This window comes from Lepidochelys olivacea (genome assembly GCF_965140295.1).
Source record: "Lepidochelys olivacea isolate rLepOli2 genome assembly, chromosome: 16".
NCBI lineage: Eukaryota > Metazoa > Chordata > Testudines > Cheloniidae > Lepidochelys > Lepidochelys olivacea.
In genome coordinates, this window is record NC_140426.1 from 27,300,104 (window position 1) to 27,319,857 (window position 19,754).

Sequence of the window (19,754 nt, forward strand, 5' to 3'; positions counted from 1 at the left end):
ACAGGCTCTCAGAAGGGTTCTGTCAGTCCTGAAAATAGGAGGGAACAGGCTGTCTCTTGGCATCTCTGCTTTGGTCCCAGCTGGAACCTGGAAGAGAAGCACTAAGCAAAATGTATTATTTAAAGGACCAACCAGATTTGTTTGACCTTTGAAGAAGGTCCCGTTTGGTTTGAGTTTGGCCACAAAGTTCCTGATTGATTCCCATGTTATCTGTTCTGGTCCACTCAACCCCTGCTCCCCAGCTCATGAGGAAACCTCACTTAGCAACTGTTACCTGGCTGCTCTAGGGCCTGATTTAAAGCCCATCAATGAGAACAGCCTGCCCCTTTGGCAGTTTGTGTAATGGTTGTAATGTTAGCTGCCTTCCTTGGATCCTCCACAGGCAAACCTCAGTCATGCTCAGCAGGCTCAGCAAGCTCTTGGCGGGTGCTTTGGTGAGGTAAGGACTTGCAAGTTGGCCCTGTATTTGGATCCTGTTTGGTTACTACTATCAGAACAAAGCAGATGTGATATCTGGAACTGGGTCAGATCCCAAAGTGACCTTCTCATTTCACAGGATTTCTCTGACTTTAAAATACTCTAGGAGGAGACCTCTGCTCACATTTGGTCAGGAAGCAGGTATACTGCCATCAGGCTGGGTCACAGCCTTGATCTTCACTGAACTGAGAGCCTGCAGTTTGTATTTCAGCCCAAAATAACCTTTTCCACTGAGTTCAATACTGAACATAGGAGATTATAACAAACACCCATCATCGTATTGTGTTCCCAGTGCTACTGTAGTCATGAGACACTTTCCTGCGTTTAAAGTAGTGCAGCATACAGGATCTGCACAGCAACTCTCATGTATCCGTTATTAGAGTTTTTATCAATTTTGCGGTGGATTCTCCATCACTGACAATTTTTAAATCAAGGTGGGATGTTTTTCTGAAGCCCTGCTCTGGGAACGGTTCTGGGGCAGTTCTCTGGCCTTTGTCATACAGGAAGTCAGACTAAATAATCACAGTGGTCCCTTCTGGCCTTAGATCTATGGATTTCCAAAGTTAGGCCACGTGTACACTACCGCTTATGTCAGTATAATGTATGTTTCTAAGGGGTGTGAAAAACCCATCCCCTGAGCAACGTATGTTTCGCCAGCATTAATGGCGATATGCATGGTGCTGTAGGCGGGAAAGCTACTGTCACTCGTGGACGTGGCTTTATGTCGTCGGCAGGAGAGCTCTCTCCCGTCAGCTACACAGACAATCTTACCGTGGCACAACTGCGTCGGTACAGCCGTGCCATTGTAAACTCGCTAGTGTAGACATGGCCTGAGTCAATTTAAACTTCAGGGTCTCTCAGATTCCCCTGCTATCCAGCAGAAATATCACAAATCACGGGGTGGGTGGGGGTTAATCCCTACCCTATGAGGAAGCCAGACACACATCTCTTTGCCGATATGTGGGTTTGCGGGAGTTAAGGCAAACACTCTTTGTAAAAACTGGCCTGAAACCTAGTTAGCAGGCATTAAGAAAGCCACCAAGTTCTAGAGGGAAGCAAGCTAATGACATTAGGTCTGAACCTCCTAGTGATCGGTTAGTAGATGATAGATGAATGTGCATCTCACTCAGCAGTGCCACCAGCCTTGCTCCATTCTTGAATATCTGTCAAGATGTTAAGTGGACGACCGCAATCAGCAGTGAAATAAGACCTGTGTAATCTGATGTTCCACTTAGAAAAGAAAACAAAATTCCTACCACCTAATATGAGACTACACCAGTCACCACAAGAAGTGCTTTCAAGGAGCACTAGGTGTGTGATAAAATCTTTGCAGCTCATTGTCATTTATAATTTAGAGATACGTGTCGAGGCGGAACGACACACAGCATGCAGCAGCATTTCCAGGGACTTTTATTTGTGATTGTTTCCAGTGAATAGACTCAAATAATAATGATAATAGTAACAATAATTAATAATGCCAAGCTCTGATATGCTTCTTTGCATTCATTTCAGTTTGTTCTTGTGCTCAGATCTTCACTCACTGGTGAGGAAAGCCTGCCTGGAAACACTCCATAGATCTCTGGTTCTGTGCATTGGGGAAATGGTTTTGATGAGTTCAGTGTAGTACGAAGTCATTCTGTGTGAGAATGAGTAGGAGAGAATTTGGTCTCTCCAGTTCCCAGGGATGCAGAATGTTGTTGTGGGTACCCTGATGGGAAGCAAGCAATGGCGTGACCATTAGAGGAAGTGCCCATCTGAATGAACAGCTTGGACAGGCCAACCCAGAAACAGATGGGGACAGGTGAAAAGGCAGCAGTGTGCAATGCTGATTGCTTTCATCCAGATAGATGGGAGTACAGAGGCTTAGCAAGATGTAACTGAATGCACTGCACAGTTTGAAGAGAAGTCAGAAGTCAGCATGGCCTCATCAGCACTATAATCTAGGGTTTCCAGTGCTGGATCTGGAGGTCCAGGAACCCAGAGCTGGGGGATTAATGACGTATCTGAATAGAAGAATGTACTGGATGAAGTAGACATGCTCTTACAGTTCAACCCTGATACTAAAGGGCCAGCTGGCATCTGATTGCGTTGGGACAGCAGGATTTGGCCCCTCTGATTTTGGTGGCCCCCTGTTTCCATTAAGCTGGTGTTCTCATCACATCTTCACAGAGTGCAGGGGAGTACAGCACTTTGCCGGTGTGGTAGGCGGTCAGCATTTCCCCCCTTAAGCATTTCCTTAGCTCATAACCCAGCTCCTGTGCCTCGCCCCCAGCACCAGAGCAGTGACTAAATCTGTCCCCATTTTGCTCATTCCTCAGATAAACGCTTTTATGCAGGGTCAGCAGTTTGGGGAATTATGAATCATCCCAGGCAGGAAGTGGCACCAGTTACCAAGTCCCTGCTCCATGGCTCCACCCCACAGTCACCACATGCTGCTCCGGAAGCCTCTTACCCAGAGACTGACTTGTCCCATGTCTCTGTGATATCTGAGCACCTGGAGAAAGCTAGTAAATGTCCCGTCTGAGCCACCCAGGAGCAAGGAGGTGCTGTCACCCCGTTCTCAATGGAGACCGGTGGCACAGACAGGGAAATGATTGGCCTATGGTCACATGAGAAGTCTGTGACAGAAATGAGAACTGAACCAAGTTGCTATGAGCCCCAGCTTCGGACAATACATCCATGTACAGCTCCCATGAACTGCTGGGGCAGGAGCATTGAGAGCAGATCATTCCCAGGAATAAGGCTGCCTCATTTCACACCTCTAACACAAAGGGGGGACCGAGAAGCATTGTTGTCTGCCTCTTTCGTTTTCAAGGAATGAATTCTATGGCTATGCCCGCAGGATGATACATGCTCCAGAAAGTGTCCTTCTCTCCCTCTAGATCCTTGCCAGTGTGCTGTGTGGGGAATGGAGAAATCCCTCCCTGAGGCCAGATCCAGTGAGATGAATCAGAATAATCACAAATCCAGAGTCCCTCCATAGGCCAAGCTAGGGCTGAAGTCTGCCTGAGTCCGATCAACCTGGGGACCCCTTTGGCACCACAGACAAAGGATATTTTTAGGAAAAGTTCATTTAGTTTGCTCTAAGAAATTTAATGTAATAGCCAAGAAGAAATATTCCAGTGACAAATGTATCACAATCATTATTAATAATAGCCAGGACATTTTGACTGGGATGTGACACTCTATAATAAATGTGAGCTTGCTTTGTTCCAGACTCTCCTTAAAATAGTTGGGTTTTTACTCTCCCAGCATGGGCTCACTGTGATTTTAGCATTATAATTGTAAATATGAAGGAGAAAGTGCCAGAAAAGAATTCCATACAGCGATTTCTAAAGCCCTGCATCCAGTCTGGCTGAACCAGGCGTCTGAGCCAAAGAATGCCACTTGTACCAACCAGCAAAACCTGATACACTGATGATGATAATAGTGCATGGTTCCTGCAGACAGAGGCTTTGGAGATAAAAGAGCCCAATGACCACACAATCCTCCTGTCCTGGCTGCAGGTGTGACTGGAAATGCCTAGAAATGGCTCCCCTCCTGCTTTCACACCAAATGCAGGGGGGTGTTATCTACAAAGCTCTTGCCTGCCTTGTCCCACAAGGCACAGTGTCCTCCCCTCAAACAGCCATGCCACCAGCCCTCAGTCCTGCACCAGGAGCAGCACCTGGGAGAAGAGGGTCTAGCTCAAGCAGAACCCAGGTGAGGCTGAGGTATTGCCAGCAGGAAGGGGGTCCACTTCAGAGACCGTGTCTCCTACATGGCATGGCCTGCAATCGTGGGAATCCGTAGGGAAGGCCCAGGTTTACTGGGTCCTGCCTCAGCCTGGGGTGGGGTGGGGTGAACTAGATGACTTCTCCAGGTCCCTTCCAGTCCTACATTTCCGTGGTTCTGTAATACATGTGGGCCAGATTCTGATCTCAGTTACACCAGAGTCAATACAAAGTGACTCCAATGAAGGCAGGGGTGCTCCTCCGCATTTATGCTTGGCAAACAGAGATGAGGATCTGGCCTGTTGTGTCAAATGCTTTGGTACAGTTCAGATCAATTGCATTTCCTCCACTACCCAATGCTGCTGAGTTGATCATTGCATTTTTAGATGCAGAGTCATTTGGGCCTGGCATGAATTGTTTCATGAATTGCTTCATTCAAGACACCAGTGCAACTTAAGAGGCATGGTTTGGTTCTCTTCTATGCTTTTACAGACACGCTCCAGTTCACATCTGTCCATTTCTACACCTGTTGTGCAATAATGGAGGATGACAATTAGAGCAAGGCAGGACAAGAATCAAAGGTTAAATTCCCTGTGGCAGAACTTTCCCTATCTGAGTGCTCGGCTCTCGAACTGATGGGAGCTGTACGGCTCCTGCCAGCATGGGCGCTGCCAGCAACTCACCCTTCCTTTGGTGTAACACAGTGAAATCTGGGGATCTAAACGAAGTTGAAAATACTGATTGTGGCACACAGATAAAGCGCCATGTTCAAACAGGCTGTTCAGGATTGTAACGTTATGAAACTGCTCTGGAATCAGCTTGCTGGTTATTATCAAATGACCAAATAACTGAAGTATGGAAAAAAAAAAAGTCTGATATTTTCAGCAGTGTGCCCATATTTCTTCTTTCATCTTTTATTTTTTTTTAGATAAATAATTAGAAAGATAGATAGCCTTTGTTCTAAGAAATAGATATATACAGCTTAGATAGGACATACTGATGATTTATAAATTACTGTTCAACTTTGCATAGAATGGAAAGAGGTCATTTTCAAAACACAAATGACTGGTTTTTAGTCAGAAGGATGTACAGGACCCCATCACAGGCTTGCTTGGTGGTGCAGGGGGGTAGCAGAGTTCGCTGTGTTGGGACCCTGTGGAATAGAGATGGCTGCGATTCAGCTCTTGTGACCCTGGCGATGCAGCAGAGAAAGTTTGGTCCATCACCAGCACAGTGATCAACAAAGATTCATAGTCTTTTGTCATAAGTACATAGAAACAGCAACCTGAATCCCTGGTGCAGTGCTCCAGCCAACATACCATAGCTAGGCGGGGACACCTCTTTTGTCCCATTAGCAAGTTTACATTGGGTCATTGGGGTTTATTTTATTCGCAGTCTCCTTCCCTAATATGATACTGAAAGAAGCATGGCTGAAAAGTTTGTTCCCTTTCAGGCAGCATGATACAATGTACCGTGAAAGTGCTTAATGCAGTAGAAAATTGCGGATGGAGTAAAACAGAACCCCTGGGAAAATTGGCTGAAGCCTGTTATATCTTTTTGGGTCCTTTTTGACCCTGTTCACAGGGAGCAGAACTTAGAGAACAACAGGAGAGCGTGATCAGAGAGGGAGGCTTGTCTGGATTTGGACCACAGAGGCCCCCTTTTTTGCCATGACCCTTTGTGGTGGGAGAGGGGCCCCAAAAATCTTTTTTGAGCCACCTCTGGGGCGTGGTCCCTGGGCAAAAGGTGGCGTCAGGGAAATCCTCTCCCCTGTGAGAATCTAAACAGGCCCCAAAATCTCAGTGTCCCAGGCAGTGTCCCCTGGCAGATGTGTGGATACCCCGGGTCTGTGGTAGCTCCCAGAGATCTGGGCTCCGAGGGTGGAACCAATCACTACTTTTAACTACACTCCAACCATCCACCGTGCAACTGGGCACTCTGGAGTTTTCAGGCTCAAACACACGTTGTTTCCAGATGGGGCCGAATGTGGCTCAAAGGAAAGATCCAGACATTTGGAAAAGGAATATGGTGCCATTTGTAATTAAGCAGAAATACACAGTTTTTGCTGGCCCTCGTATGGCTTGGCGAAGGACCCTGAATGTGAATTAAATGGAGATAAATTCTTACATGAAACCTGAAAAACCTGATGTGGAGTCTGCAAATGCAATGTTTGCCAAACTGCAAACTGAAAATGATATAAAACCTTCTGCAGTTTAGTGGAGAGAAAAATTATTGACAATAGGTCCCCACGCTGGAGTGGCTAATTAGTTGAGATGGATGAGTATGTGCAATTGTGAAGCTACTGGACTGCAGCTTCAAGTGGCGTGTCAGGCAATAAAAACAACTACATTATGAAACTAGTGGGGTTGGAGCACCATGTACTTAAAAGAAAAAACAATACATAGCCAAAAATGTGTTCCTTAAATGCCCCCTAGCCACAAATGGTATAGGCTGTGGACTCTGTATAAGAAGTACTTGAGGAAATCTTCTTAAGGTACTTCGTACTAGAAAAGTTCACCAAGACATGCCAGCCCTTGTCAGCAGGATGGGAATGGTAGCCATAGACACTAAAATGCCACAGTGATCAGACAGATACATTTGACTGATAAACTGTACAAGCATGAATACATGGCTAATCACAGGGAATCGATAGGAAATTTCCAGGCAAGATGATAGCTGAGAAATAGTAGCTTTTATTGAGCAAAGCACCTTTAAGCCTAATGTGGCCCCTTTGCACTGGATCCCTTTGCCAGAGTGGGGCCAAGGGGCTTTAGTGTAACTGAGAGGTTGGTCTCCATCAGGAGAGAAGGGAAGCCTGTTCTTGTGCTGAAAGACCTCAGCCCCACTCCAGTTTCTCTGCAGCCCGTGAATCTCCCTGATTTCGGGGCTAGCCAGCAGAAATATTGGAATTCTTTAGTGCTGGATGAGTGAGTCCGAGTGATTCATTTCTTCACTCCAAAGCATAATTCTAAGCAGCTTCTTTTTAACTGAGAGGATCAAAGTCCCCAAATGAAAATGTGGGGAACTCGATACTTCTCCACAAGCCTGATAGTCATGGACAATATACATTTTGTAACTGAAACCTTTTGGGGTTTGCGTAATACAATCCCCTTTCTGTAGCCCCCACCCTTTTCTCAGTCCTCATGACCCTGCTGCAGCTAAGGGACCGGACAGTAGAAAAACATGTCAAGCATGAAAAGCAGCAACTTGAGGGCAAACATGACCCCTCAACTGCTAGTTACAGAACTTCTGAAAGTACGTCAAGCAAGCAGAGTCAGCTAAAAAGGGAGGCCCGGGACACCTCATGTTGTGCAAGATGGGAGGTTAGGGCTTTGCTCTTTAGAACTAAAGTGTTTTGTTTTAATCATGGGGAGAGCTGCTGGCTCGGCACTGTGTGAAATGGATTTAGAAATCCTGAGGAAGGAGGAATTTCTCAAAACAGTAAAGAAAACAAAAGTCAGCAACAGGGAAGACCTGGACGGCATTTTTACAACAGGAAATGTGGAGGATCCTGAAAAGAGAAAATTAATTACACTGGGAGTTTGATCCTGTTAGCTGTTATTGTTGACACCTCATCATTTCTAAACTGAGATGCCGCTAAGGCAATTGTTTCACTTGACACTGCTTTGGGTCATCTTTGTCTGACACAGAGCAAATACAGCATCAAACAAGCACTTAAACCATTATACAAAAATGGAGCATTTCACGAGCGAACTGTTCACTTTGGGAATCTGCATAATCAGCCACAATACGTCTTCTGCGTAGAATGTGTGCTTTGATGGCACCAAATATTTTGCTGTATTTTACTTTTGAAGGTAGAATAAAGGTTTTGTTTTGTGCACTGGAAAATGCTAGCTATACCTATTTTAAACACAAGTGTAATGTTTTATAGCCCATAGAGGGATAATTACAAAGTACAGAATCACAGATTTTATCACAGATTTTCCCAGGGGTGCAGTTAGGAAAACAGTATGTGTCATGTAGCCAATTTAGATAATGATTCTGATAAAGATAAACTGAATTGTTTATTATAAGTAATTGGGTCTACAAAGGCCTAAATGACACAGATGAGTGCACTGACTTAGAAACACAGGAAACAATATTCAGCCTCTGACTGTATGTGCTAGCTTGTCTGTGCAAACACTAATGCTTCCCTCAGAGTTCAGTTCATGGAGTGCATTTGACATGTTATTAATGCCAAATTTAGCCGTTTTAATGTTGTAAGAGTCTTGGGAACATCTGTGATTAAAAACAACGCGAAGGTTTTTCATTGCTGAGATTCCAAGGTGATGACTTTTGTGAGTTTCCATGCAGGAAAAGAATCATTCTTATGTGAGCAACCAACTGATCAGGAACAAAGCGTCTCATTCACAGGTCTGGAAGCTGAGCTGGAGGAGACACCTGAAAGCCAGAAAATGCAAAAGAAAAAAAAAAGTCAGCCATTTTTACTACTAAGGAAGTCCTAAGGCACATTCAGAGCTGAACCATAAAGAAACTGGCTTGTAAATACAGCATCACTTTACCAGAGGCATGAGATTACTTGTTGAGTAGATTATCTCTCTTGAGATAAAACGAAATCCTTCAGACTCGAGTGGAGTATCTTGTCTAGCCTATTAGTATATGACAAGATGCAGTTTGGGCCTAGTAAGCCTCTATCAATCACAAGATGAAGTAAAGCCCTAATTATCATTTAATTGCTGCCTTCAGCTTGAGCTGCCCTTCTTCACAGCTCTCTGCATCCATTTGAGATTAGGTTGCACTAAAATGAGAACCGTAAAGGGCCAGGCAAAGGTGTGAAATTCCCTGGGTAACTAAATTAATGACAGTGTGTTCTTGCTGCTGGGGAGTTTTCTGTTCTCTATGAAGACAGAATGAGTGAGGGCAAAGGGAAATAACGGGAATTGGTAACAATAGCTCTCAGCCATTTGTTCACTAAAAAGAATGACACAGAACATGCTGCTTTGGTCAGACTTGAGGGGAACAAAGAAAATACAACTCGTCTACACTGGATTTTATGCTAATATTTGTGGGTTTGCATTGTGAATTATTTTATGCTGTAATAATTACCCAGCATAAGCAGATTACTAAAATAACTTTTATTAACCCTAGTTGTCTTTTCTTTGTTATTCTTCTAGGGCATTTTTGACACCATGTGGGTTTGGGTTTTTTAACATAGCTCTGTGTTTATATTTAATTCCAGGCATTCGACATGCCAGGTGTATTTTTTAAGCAAATTGCAGCAGCGGAATTCTTTGTCATTAGGAATTTCTATCTAGGCAACAACACTGAAACGTGACATTAATCCTTGAAATGCCTTTCTATACTGTATAACTTCCAAATATCAAATCCATTATCTGGGATAATTATTGGCCATTAGCACCTGATGTGGAGAGCTTTATTAAGAGAGCCTAGATATCGTGGCAATCAGTACTTTAGAAATGCACACTTAACCTAAGAGGGACTTCCCTGTTTTAAAAAATAGATAAATAAAATAAGAGTCTCTTGGTTTTTAAAAGGCAGCCCCTGAAAACTTGTATTGGCTGGAGTAGAGGCAAAGTTTGTACTGGCCACTTAACCATCTTCAGATAAAGAACAGAATTACCACCATCATTTTAGCAGTCTGCCTGGCAGACAAAATGCTCTTCTTCTTCTTCATGCTGTAGATATCACAGTACATGTACGCAGAGTTTGGCAAATTTTACCCATTAAATGGCACTATCGGGTGTTGAGTGCTTCACAGCCATTCACAGCCCATCTGAAACCCGACCCCCTCCACCCTGTTCTTCCATGATATATATGTCCTTATGAGCCTATTGGTGCTGCTCTTTAATTAGGGATCATAGGGAAAACTCTGTTGGCTCCTGGAGAGAGGCAGAAACTAGGACTCAAGGTCACCCCAAGATCAGTGCCAAACTACAGCATGCAGGGCATTTCTTTTCTCTCCAAGTTTTAGTTATGAGGCACTTTCAGATGAACACAGTGTAACAGCAATGAGGTCATTGTGTGAGGTCTGTGTGGGACAGCAGTATATATGAGTATAAAATCAGCAGTGTCCTATGCAACAAAGAAGAACAATGTCTTGACTGCTACCTAAGTAGCTGTGTAAACTCTGGTACAGCAGTTATAGATTGGGAAATGGTTGTTTTCCCAAAAACTGATCAGTGTGCATGTTAATGTAGAATCCAATGCTAAATATCTCTCCTAGAATCCACAGCAGGCCAAATATTTTAAGCATTAGGAAACCTGGATACCAGGCAGATGAATCTACACATGATGGTCTGTGCAGGAGATCAGGTAGCCCCATGGTGGAGCATATGCACAAGGACCCTGACTAGCAAATATTACAGATGTTCTGAGGCTAAAATTGCTGCACTTTCCCAGGAGTGCGGTGTTAAAGCAAGGTGACTGGCTTGATCTAGTTTAAAAAATAGCAAAGCAGGAAAAGGAAGCTTCACTTTAGAAACAAAACATGCTTGGAGTTAGACAAGTGCAGAGAGTTGTAGTGATGGCTGAAGGTCTCCCTGCCTTGAGGTAACAAAGAAAGAATCCTCTTCAGTTTTATCTGTATGTACATTTTATCCAGTTAGGGTAAAGATAACGGTTAAAAGCAAGAAAGTGCACATCTCAGTTCTCACTATCTGCCAGAATCTTCAGTAAAGATTTTGACTTTTTTCAGATTTTTGGAATGTCTAATCTCTCCCCATTTTAACTCGACAAAGCACCTGGCCAGTGGATCTTTTAACATATTTCACAAATACCGAGAGTGCTTTCATGCTGAGACCTTGTATAGCAGGATTTCAGCCAACAACGATTTTTACAACCAAGTTATAAATCTTTGAAAATACAGGTTCATAATAGGCGAGTTGTTGCTGGTTTAACCCTAGCATTGCAGTCATATTAGACTGTTTGCTTAGTTCTACAGTAACTGATCTAAAATTATGGTACATTTATTTCTCCATAACTGTTGCTATGCAATATTTGCTTACAAATTATAGCACGTTCCATCATAGGATCTAAAGGATATGACCGATAGTAGCATATCAAGCACATCTGCATACTCTTGCAGATGTTCAGGTAAAATATTATCCCTATTTTACAGGTGGAGAAACAGAAGCACAGAGGAGTTGAGAGACTGTCCCAAAGGAGTGGCAGTTCTGGGAGCAGAGTGCGGGTCTCCTGACTCCCAGTCCTGTGCCTAGACCCTCCTTATCCTAAAGGTGTTCTGGGGAAGCACAAACTTTCTGGAAACTCAAACAGAGTGCAGGGAGTTTTCAGGAAACCTCAGTGTCTGCAAATGCAGTATTGACAGCCATGTGAGTTCAAAAATCATGAGTTATGCTCCTAAAAATCTTGAGATTGCCTTAAAATCATTATACTTAAAACCAGTGATCAATGTGGATTCTTTTTTGTTGCCTTCTGGTTTCTGAGCTTTAGGCTGAACAGATGTCATGTGTTCAGGCTTTTCTCTGTACCCATGAGGACAAACATTTACTAAAAAAAAATAAATCGTAAGGTTCTTGTGTAGTCTGTGGACTCCAGCAACAAGGAATTTCAGAAAAATGCCAAATATCGCAAGACCCATGATGAACTTTTGAGAGATGCCTACATTAAAATGCCAAGGAAGTTTGAGAGGCTCAAACGAAAACAAGTTTAGAAAGTCGCTGAAGAACAGGACATTTCAAAGCAATTTTTGCAAATGGTTAGGATGAAAAGCTTTCTCTTCCCATCTTACAGGTATCTCTATCATCTCCATGTTGGGGTGCTCTGGAGAAGCTAATCAGAGTATCACCACTCTGGGACAAACATGTCTACAACAACACTGCAAATGACTATGGAAGATATCTCATTTTGCCATTTAAAATGGAAACTTCACAATAGGATGAGACCAACATGGCTACAACAACTCTGCAGGGAGCACATTATTACTTACCTTCTAATTGGTCATGTAGGACTCTGCTTGCTCCAAATTCTACTTGAATCTAATGATCAGGTGGCAGATTTTCATACATCACCTGCAGATTGTGTGCTGCTTTACAAAGTATTACTGTGCTCTGATTATCAGTACATTGGCAGTGTCACCCGTGGTTGGCAAGAATCAAAATCTCTACAATGCATTTATGGTTTTAAGGCCTCTGACCACAGCTGTAATTCACTGCAGAAAACTTTAATCCAAATTAACCAAGTGTTACCCCAACAAGGCTTCAGACCTTGCATCCACTGACCATTGTGAGCTGTGAAGGCCTATGAGCAGCCCCGTGCCTGCCCACCTGGTGGAGTGACCCCCTGTCACTTCCACAAGCTCTATTCAGCCTCCTCCCACCAGGAGTTGGGCTGTCCCCCTCGCATACAGGAACCATTAACCCCCTTAACTCTCAAGCCCAGCTTGACACTGTGGGACCCCGGGCCAAGACACCTTTTACAAGGATCCTCCATGTCCACAGTGAAACAAACAACCCCTTCCTAAACTGCCTGTCCTCTGGTTCAAGACTCCATGACAGCCTGTACCAGTGCCCTTCGTCTGGGGTGCCGTCTGTAGCCCTGCCTGCAAACCTCACGTGGGATCCAGGGAAAGGAGAACAGCCCTGGCAGCTTGGCCAGAGTCCCTTCCCCGCCTTGACATGGTGATTGGCCTAGCTCTGCGCATGCCAGGATGCTCCACCAGGCTTTCCCGCTACCCTGGCTTCTCCAGGTCACAGGGACTGCAAATATAGCCAGAGCCTGTGAGGTCCAAGCCCAGGGGTATCTGCATGGGAAACAGCCTTAAGGAAGAGAGGTGTCCTTCCTCCCTGATCTTCCCCCAACTCGTGGGCCAATCCTCCAGTGGGCTGTGGTAGTTTAAATCCATGAGTTGTGAGTCACTCCAAGCCACCAGATCCTCTCCACGCTCGAAGGCAGTGACCCACCAAGGAGTGGGATGGGAGGCAGCAAAGGAGGGAGCACATCACTCTGGTGCTACTGTGTTTGCCTCCGGGGCATTGGGAATCTAGAACTAGTGAAATCAAAGTCGTGAGCCTGTGTTTGCCTGTCTCCCTACAACACCCAGCCCTCACTGTCGTTCACCAGGAACTGCTGACCACTTGGCTGGCTCAAGCAATTCTGTGCAGCGGTGAAACAGTCACGGTGAGCATGTCCTTAAATTAGGGTGGAAAATTAACCAGTGTGAACACGTGCAGCAGATGATGCTGAGCTCTGTTACACAAGCCATTGCACCAGAAGCTGGGAGCTGGATGAGAACTCACACCGGGTAAATGAGCTCTCTTCACAGTGTCAGGCTTAGCTCAATGGGTCATGATTTTTCTTGATATCATATGGTCTTCTGCAAAGTAACTTCAGTCCTGGCTGCATTAGCTTTTCCCCTTCTGGGTTTCGTTGCTACATGTGCTTCACTTTGATGTTATGATCTGGGGCTGGGGGCCATCCAGGTGCCGCAGGTAGAGGTACCGTATTAGCCAGTGCAAGGGCTCAGCCCTCTTTATTTGGACCCCTCCTCCCAAAACATTCTCTCTGGTAGGGTGCTCTTGCTGTTTGTCTCTTCATTGGGTGCACGTCCTGTAGGCCTTGGACTTTCCCAGGTTTTGGCTGGGCAGATGGGAGGGATGTTGGGGTCTTAGAGACAAAGTTCCACCAACTTTACTGTAGAAAGCTATTTTTATAAAATGATGAATTGTTACTCTCTGTATTTACAAATGATGGCTAATGCCTCCTTCTCCACCCCTACAAACCCTCCCATTTGTATGCAGTAAAACCTGTGACACTTTGCACGTGGGGCATAGCATTATGACTGTTTTGTAGTATTCTTATTGAGCTAGTGTCCCAAGGCCTCACTTAGGGTCAAGGCCCCGTTGTGCTAGCCCTGTACAAACACCCTGGAATGCTGACTTCAGTGGGACTCGCAGGGGTCTGTGGGTGCTGAATCAGGGCTAATTTAGTACCTAATGGGCTAATTTGAGAGGGGGATTGTCCTCATAACCATCCCCTTCTGCACATGCTCCAAAAATCAGCCTGAGTTCCCCAAGGTCAAAAGAATTCAGACAAAACCCGAATTGCTGATTTACAAAGCGGAATGTAATTTTTCCAAGTGAAAATTCTGTACCAAATATTTACTGACATTGATGGGGAAGACAGGGTGTGACCTTAATACTGAAAATAGCAAGCTTCCCAGGCAAGAGTATAGCAATTCTTTAAGAATTTGAGTAGCACATTGTTCTTTATTACGAATATAAATTGGGTGTCATAAGCCCTTATTATAAATTCACAAGATTTTTTAATCTTTAAAAAAGCCATTTCATTTTAATAACCCATGTTACTGTTCCATTAAAGGAAAACCTTAAAATAGATTTTAAAACAACAAAGAAAGAAAGTTCTAAGATGCCGGTACCAGTTCTGGGGTGAAGCAGCAGTTGTCAAACTGTAGTATATACGCACAGGCTGTAATCACCAGTGATAAAAGGATGGTTTAGAGGATAGTATTTGATGGAGAATCCATTATAACAACACCTATTAAAATAAACAAGGTGCTATGCCAAGTACTTTTGCATTTCAGATGTAGCGTTCTAGGTCATGAAGCCTGAGACCCCCTGGGGCAAAGAACAAGCAGTAGCGAAGCAGGACTGGTCAAGTCAGGGACTCACAAGCCAAAATCTGCACTCAGATATGCACAAGTAGTTCCCCTGACTCTCATGGGTGCCAGATATGCTTATGTGAGGGTAGAGTTAGATTCGAGAGAGGTGGCTTTGTTTTTTGTGTGCTGTTCTTGAGTAAAGAAGATTTAGTTACTACTCCTGGTATTTGCCATCCGCATCCCAGCCCCAAAGGTATGGTGGCTGAGTGGTTCAGGCACTTAGCTACAATCTTGAAAATCATGGGTTTGAGTCTTGCTCGATCTCATACTGAAAGGCCACTTTCACTTCACCCAGATGCAAACTGGGAAGTAGATCCATTGGGTCAGGGCTGTTAAAGGTGGACAGATGCAATGCTGGCTACATCACTTCCTTGTGTACTGTTGCCTTTGACACGCCATAACAGCACCAACCTGATGAGCCATTGGCTCAGGGGAACTTTGACTTTGATCCCAACTCTTCCCACCCCATCTACTGTGGGTTGCAAGAATCATTCACTTATTTTTTAGGAATTCTGATGGAAATTTTTCGTAACTCACAGAGTTCTTTCATTTCATTGGGGATTACGTCTTTCACTCTGAGCCTGATTTGCTTCCAACAACAGCAATAATTGCCCATACTTTTACTCAAAAAATAATAAATAGACCATAATGGTGAGTAGAGAGTTTACATTCCCAATGGAAAGAATACATCTGTTAAGATGAGTTTCATTAAAACGTTAACTGAAACAGACGGGTGAATTTTAAAATTGATTCCATCTTTACCCAGCATATTCAGAGCTAAGTTGAAGACGGCAGTTATGAAGCATTCTTTATTTAAGATAAACAAAAAACATAGTATAAAGGAGGCCTTTTTTCCCTCCCTCTCTCTCTCTCTCTCTCTCTCTCGCTCTCTCTCTCTGGGTCAGTATCTCAACCTCTTGATTAGATTTGGGATCTACTAATTAGATATAATTCATTATCTGCAAAAATGAGATCAGAAATCAAGAGCTGCTTTTCAAAATAAGGCGATCTTTCCCCTCATCCATCATGGCTATAAGTAACCAATTTTAAGTCAGACGAATGCATAACCAGCATTATTACCTTGTCATAACTAGTTAGGGAGAAAGACCTGGAATAAGCTGGCATTATAAATGGTTTTTATCACATTATTTTGCAGTTATTTGTCAGCCACTTTGCTTAAGATAAATGCAGAACAAATAATCAAATTATAAAACTAAATAATGGAAAAGATTTTGTGTTAATTGCAAAAGCACTTCTGCAATAACAAGTCTCCACATTATAGAGCAGTGTTTACAGATTTTCTTTTTTTTTGAAAATATTTTCAGATATTGGATTCAAAGAACTTGTAGGGTAGGATATAAGAAATTGGGACCCAATCTTCCTGCAGCCTTTACTCACAAAAGTACACCCGTTGCAGCCCATGGAAGCTATTCATGTGATTAAGGATCACTTACTTACACAAGTAACAGTTGAAAGATTGGTCCTTAAATCACCATAACTTTTTTAATCCTCCTACTTTGTTTTTCATCTTGTTTTTATATCTGGCTTTCATTAGCTGTGAGTTCTAATTACAGTAAATAATAGTTAATTTCTCCATTAAAACACGTAGAAAGGATTTAAAAGTCTTAGCCAGATGTGCTGGGTCTCAGTCTGATATATGCTGTAACTGGTGGAAGGAAAATGTACAGTACAAGGTAGGAAATAGAACTTTCTTTGATTTCAGAATGTTCATCAGTCCACAGCTGATTTCCCTGGTGTGGGTATGTACTCCAAAAGCTGGATTCAAAGGCTGTCCTAGCTTGGATATGGGGAAGTACACAATTGAAATTAAACAGTGGCCAGGAGTTGATTATGGGCTCAGCCTCATGGAATTATTGTCATTAATAGCTATGTCTGTACTCGGGTTTTTTGTTTTTTTTTTTAATTAAAATTTAATTTTAATTTAATTTAATAGACCTGCTCTGAGTGTGGAAACAATGTAAGGGTCAGATTCTGCTTCCAGTGACATGAGCATGAATCTGGAATAACTCCCTCAGAGTTAGTCTAAATTAACGCTGTGAGTTACTGCAGATTTACAGCAGTCCCTGAGAAGTGAATGAAGCTATGAATTATTAAACTCTATTTATTTAACGTTTGTAACCACTCTTAATAACTTCCTCAGAAACTCCAAAACATCCCAAAGCAAGAGCCCAAACTTTCAGGGGATTGGACCCAAAGAGAGCGAGGAGTTTGTCTCCAGAATTATTGTTATGCTTTGTTAGAAAGAACTAAGTATAACTCTGCCTACAAATTTTTTTAGATTAAAATATATAGTTCTGATGAAGAAAAGTACCTCTTCTGGCATATAAGAAAGTAGAAGTCATGTGACCACATTGCAATAGTGGATTGCACACACAAATTGGAACGGTTGCGGAGGAGATTAATTACTATTCAAAATTCCAGATTTAAAAAAAAATTATGGGGGGTGGTAGGAGGGTTCTGCTGTGGTCATGACATGATTTCAGCTGCTGGAGTGTAGCAAGTGGGAAATCAGCAAAAAAGAATTATCGTATTATTTGCTTTACACCAAACTCTCCTCCAAAAATACATTTTTACACATTTGAGTGACCTTCCCTGGGTCTACTTTAATTTGACATTGCCTTGAGTGACATGTAGATGCACCCTTTCATGGAGAAAAATCATTTAAAGTTTCCTCAGCTGAGACTCTCTGTTGTTGTTTTTTTTTTTTTTATTAAGCTGCAGCTGATTAAAAGTGTAAACACAGTTGCAGTTTAAAGTGTAGGGGAGCAAGATTCAAAGCAATTGCAGAGGACAAGCCATTATGACTTGCACATTTCTTCCCTCAAAGCCTGAACTATTGCTTACCAGGGCAGGGAGGGTTTTTTCTAGCTTTTCAAACCTAAATGAAAATTTCATGTCTTTTGTCAGCAAGCGACTGCCACCAGCTCGCTCATAGAGAAGATTGTCAATTTCCAGACTTCCACCCCACTGCAGCATTTAAAAATACAACAAAGGCAGTGATTCCAGTCAAACCCTTACTTTAGGATGCTACTTTAGCATTTGCGCCCTTGATGCTGTTATTGGATTAACTTTGTGTTTCAAAACAAATCATTTTGGAAAGACCAAAAAAAAAAAGTTTCCACTGAATTTTGCATTCAGGATTCGTTTGAAGGGCTGATCAAATCCCAGGTTCGAAACAAGCTTTCTCTTTTCTTGTTAATACAGTTTAGGTGGCTGAAGAGTGAAAAGGCTTGACAAACTGTTAGCATTAATATACTGAGCGTAATGAACCCCAACGATACAGCACATGGTGCTTGTCTGCTTATTGGTGAATTTAACTCACTTTAATTGCAGTGTTACTTATGTGATGGAAATGTTGCCCTCAGAGGAACCGTTTGGGTGAGGAATAATGTTTTTGTTTAAAATCATAAAAAAACAGACAAGCAAATAATCTGCTGTAGTAAATTATGGTTTAATAATTATTATCTAGATGGTGTTTGGCTTAGGGTTAAAGCAGAGGCACTTCTGGAAAACAGGATAAAAGCTTGCCTGAAGCACAGCCGTTGGGACTCGCTTTTGCAAGTGATACTGGTGGCAAGACATTCACTAGAGCACCTGGGAATAAATTGAGTCTGCTGGGAGGAGAAAGTATCCGCCCGAAGGGCATGTCAATGAAATAGAAGGTGACAATAAGCCTGAGGCCTGTTTTGACCATATCACATGGGTCTCTTGATTCTATTGAAGGTACAACCTGCCCTCTTAGCAAATCTGACACCTGGGAGGTTTTCTATGCAAGTGGGAGGTGTAAGACCTTTCCCCTCTAGCACAGAGCTGGTGCCGTAGGCAGTGGGACACTGGTGGTGTTAGGACCTCCCTTATGTCTATCGTTTGTACTCTGAACATTGAATATCATCCTCATTATTCAGCCTAGCACACTAGAAACAGCTGGTCTTCAAGGGAAATTACCTAATGAATCAACAATAAGGCTATTGTGTAGGCGTGACATTTCTGATAATAAATTAATGCTTTCAAGAGATTGACCGCACTTGTCTGGGTCTGTAAGTTACAAATTCAGCTGCAGCTCCCTTTACTGTTTTACATAACTGAGAACTGAAAATCTTGGAGTTTCACAGAAAATAATCCCCCCAGTTTCTAAATCTACATCACAGAAATTCCCTCTTCTTTTACAAAGAATAATCCAGGCGAGGTATTTCAGACTGGGGCTTGGAAATGATTTTCATTTGCTTTTGTTTTAATCAACAGTCTTTGTTGTGTCATATTTATCTTTGAATTAAATGTGGAATTTAAATATTTTTATATTGGAAAATGTAAACAGGCTATAAATGCAAGGGTTACATTTTTATTTCATTTAGATGAATTATGCATTTTTATATTTCGTGTATGCCTGCACTTGAAGGATTAATTTTTCAGAAACATTTTCATGGCATGGAAAAACAACTAGATAATCTATTCCTAACTTTCCAAAATTATCTGGACATGCCTTATTTATTTAAAAATGCTTGGCCCATGTGAAATATGCTTCAAAGACTTCTAGTTTAAAACATGCTTCTCTTTGCATTTGCAGGTGTTACTTGCTTTTTGCTGTGTGGACATGGACATATATGATTAGTTAGCAGTTCAAAAACGTGACTCTTTGCTTCCTCTGAACTGAATGCAAATGATAGTGAAATACGGGCATAATATGTACTGCAAACTCTGTGCTTTATCTCTGTGGAATTCTGTGGAACCAGTTCCTTAGGTTTTAGTACTATGAGTCTTTTCATAACCATCCAACAAGTAAAAAGGACAGCACTTTTGTTTTTTGCCAGATTTCTTGGGGCAAAATGCATATTTGCAGGATATGAATAAAGTAGACTAAGGTAATTCAAGCCGGGAAGGAAGTCTGTATTCTTATGCAAGTAGTCGTGGAAGTTAAAAATGAG

At 42.7% G+C, this 19,754-nt stretch overlaps 1 protein-coding gene and 1 long non-coding RNA gene across 2 annotated transcripts in view; one reads left to right on the plus strand and one right to left on the minus strand.

Moving 5' to 3' along the window:
- The window catches only part of LMX1B (LIM homeobox transcription factor 1 beta), a 128,652-nt gene that overhangs the window by 52,388 nt on the left and 56,510 nt on the right, over positions 1-19,754 (plus strand). The gene's annotated exons all lie outside the window — the stretch shown is intronic.
- LOC311532019 overlaps positions 8,527-19,754 on the minus strand; it is a 144,163-nt gene continuing 132,935 nt past the window's right edge. Inside the window, exon 3 of the long non-coding RNA XR_014714322.1 lies at positions 8,527-8,591. This is a non-coding gene — a long non-coding RNA (uncharacterized lncRNA). The remainder of the gene's footprint in view (positions 8,592-19,754) is intronic.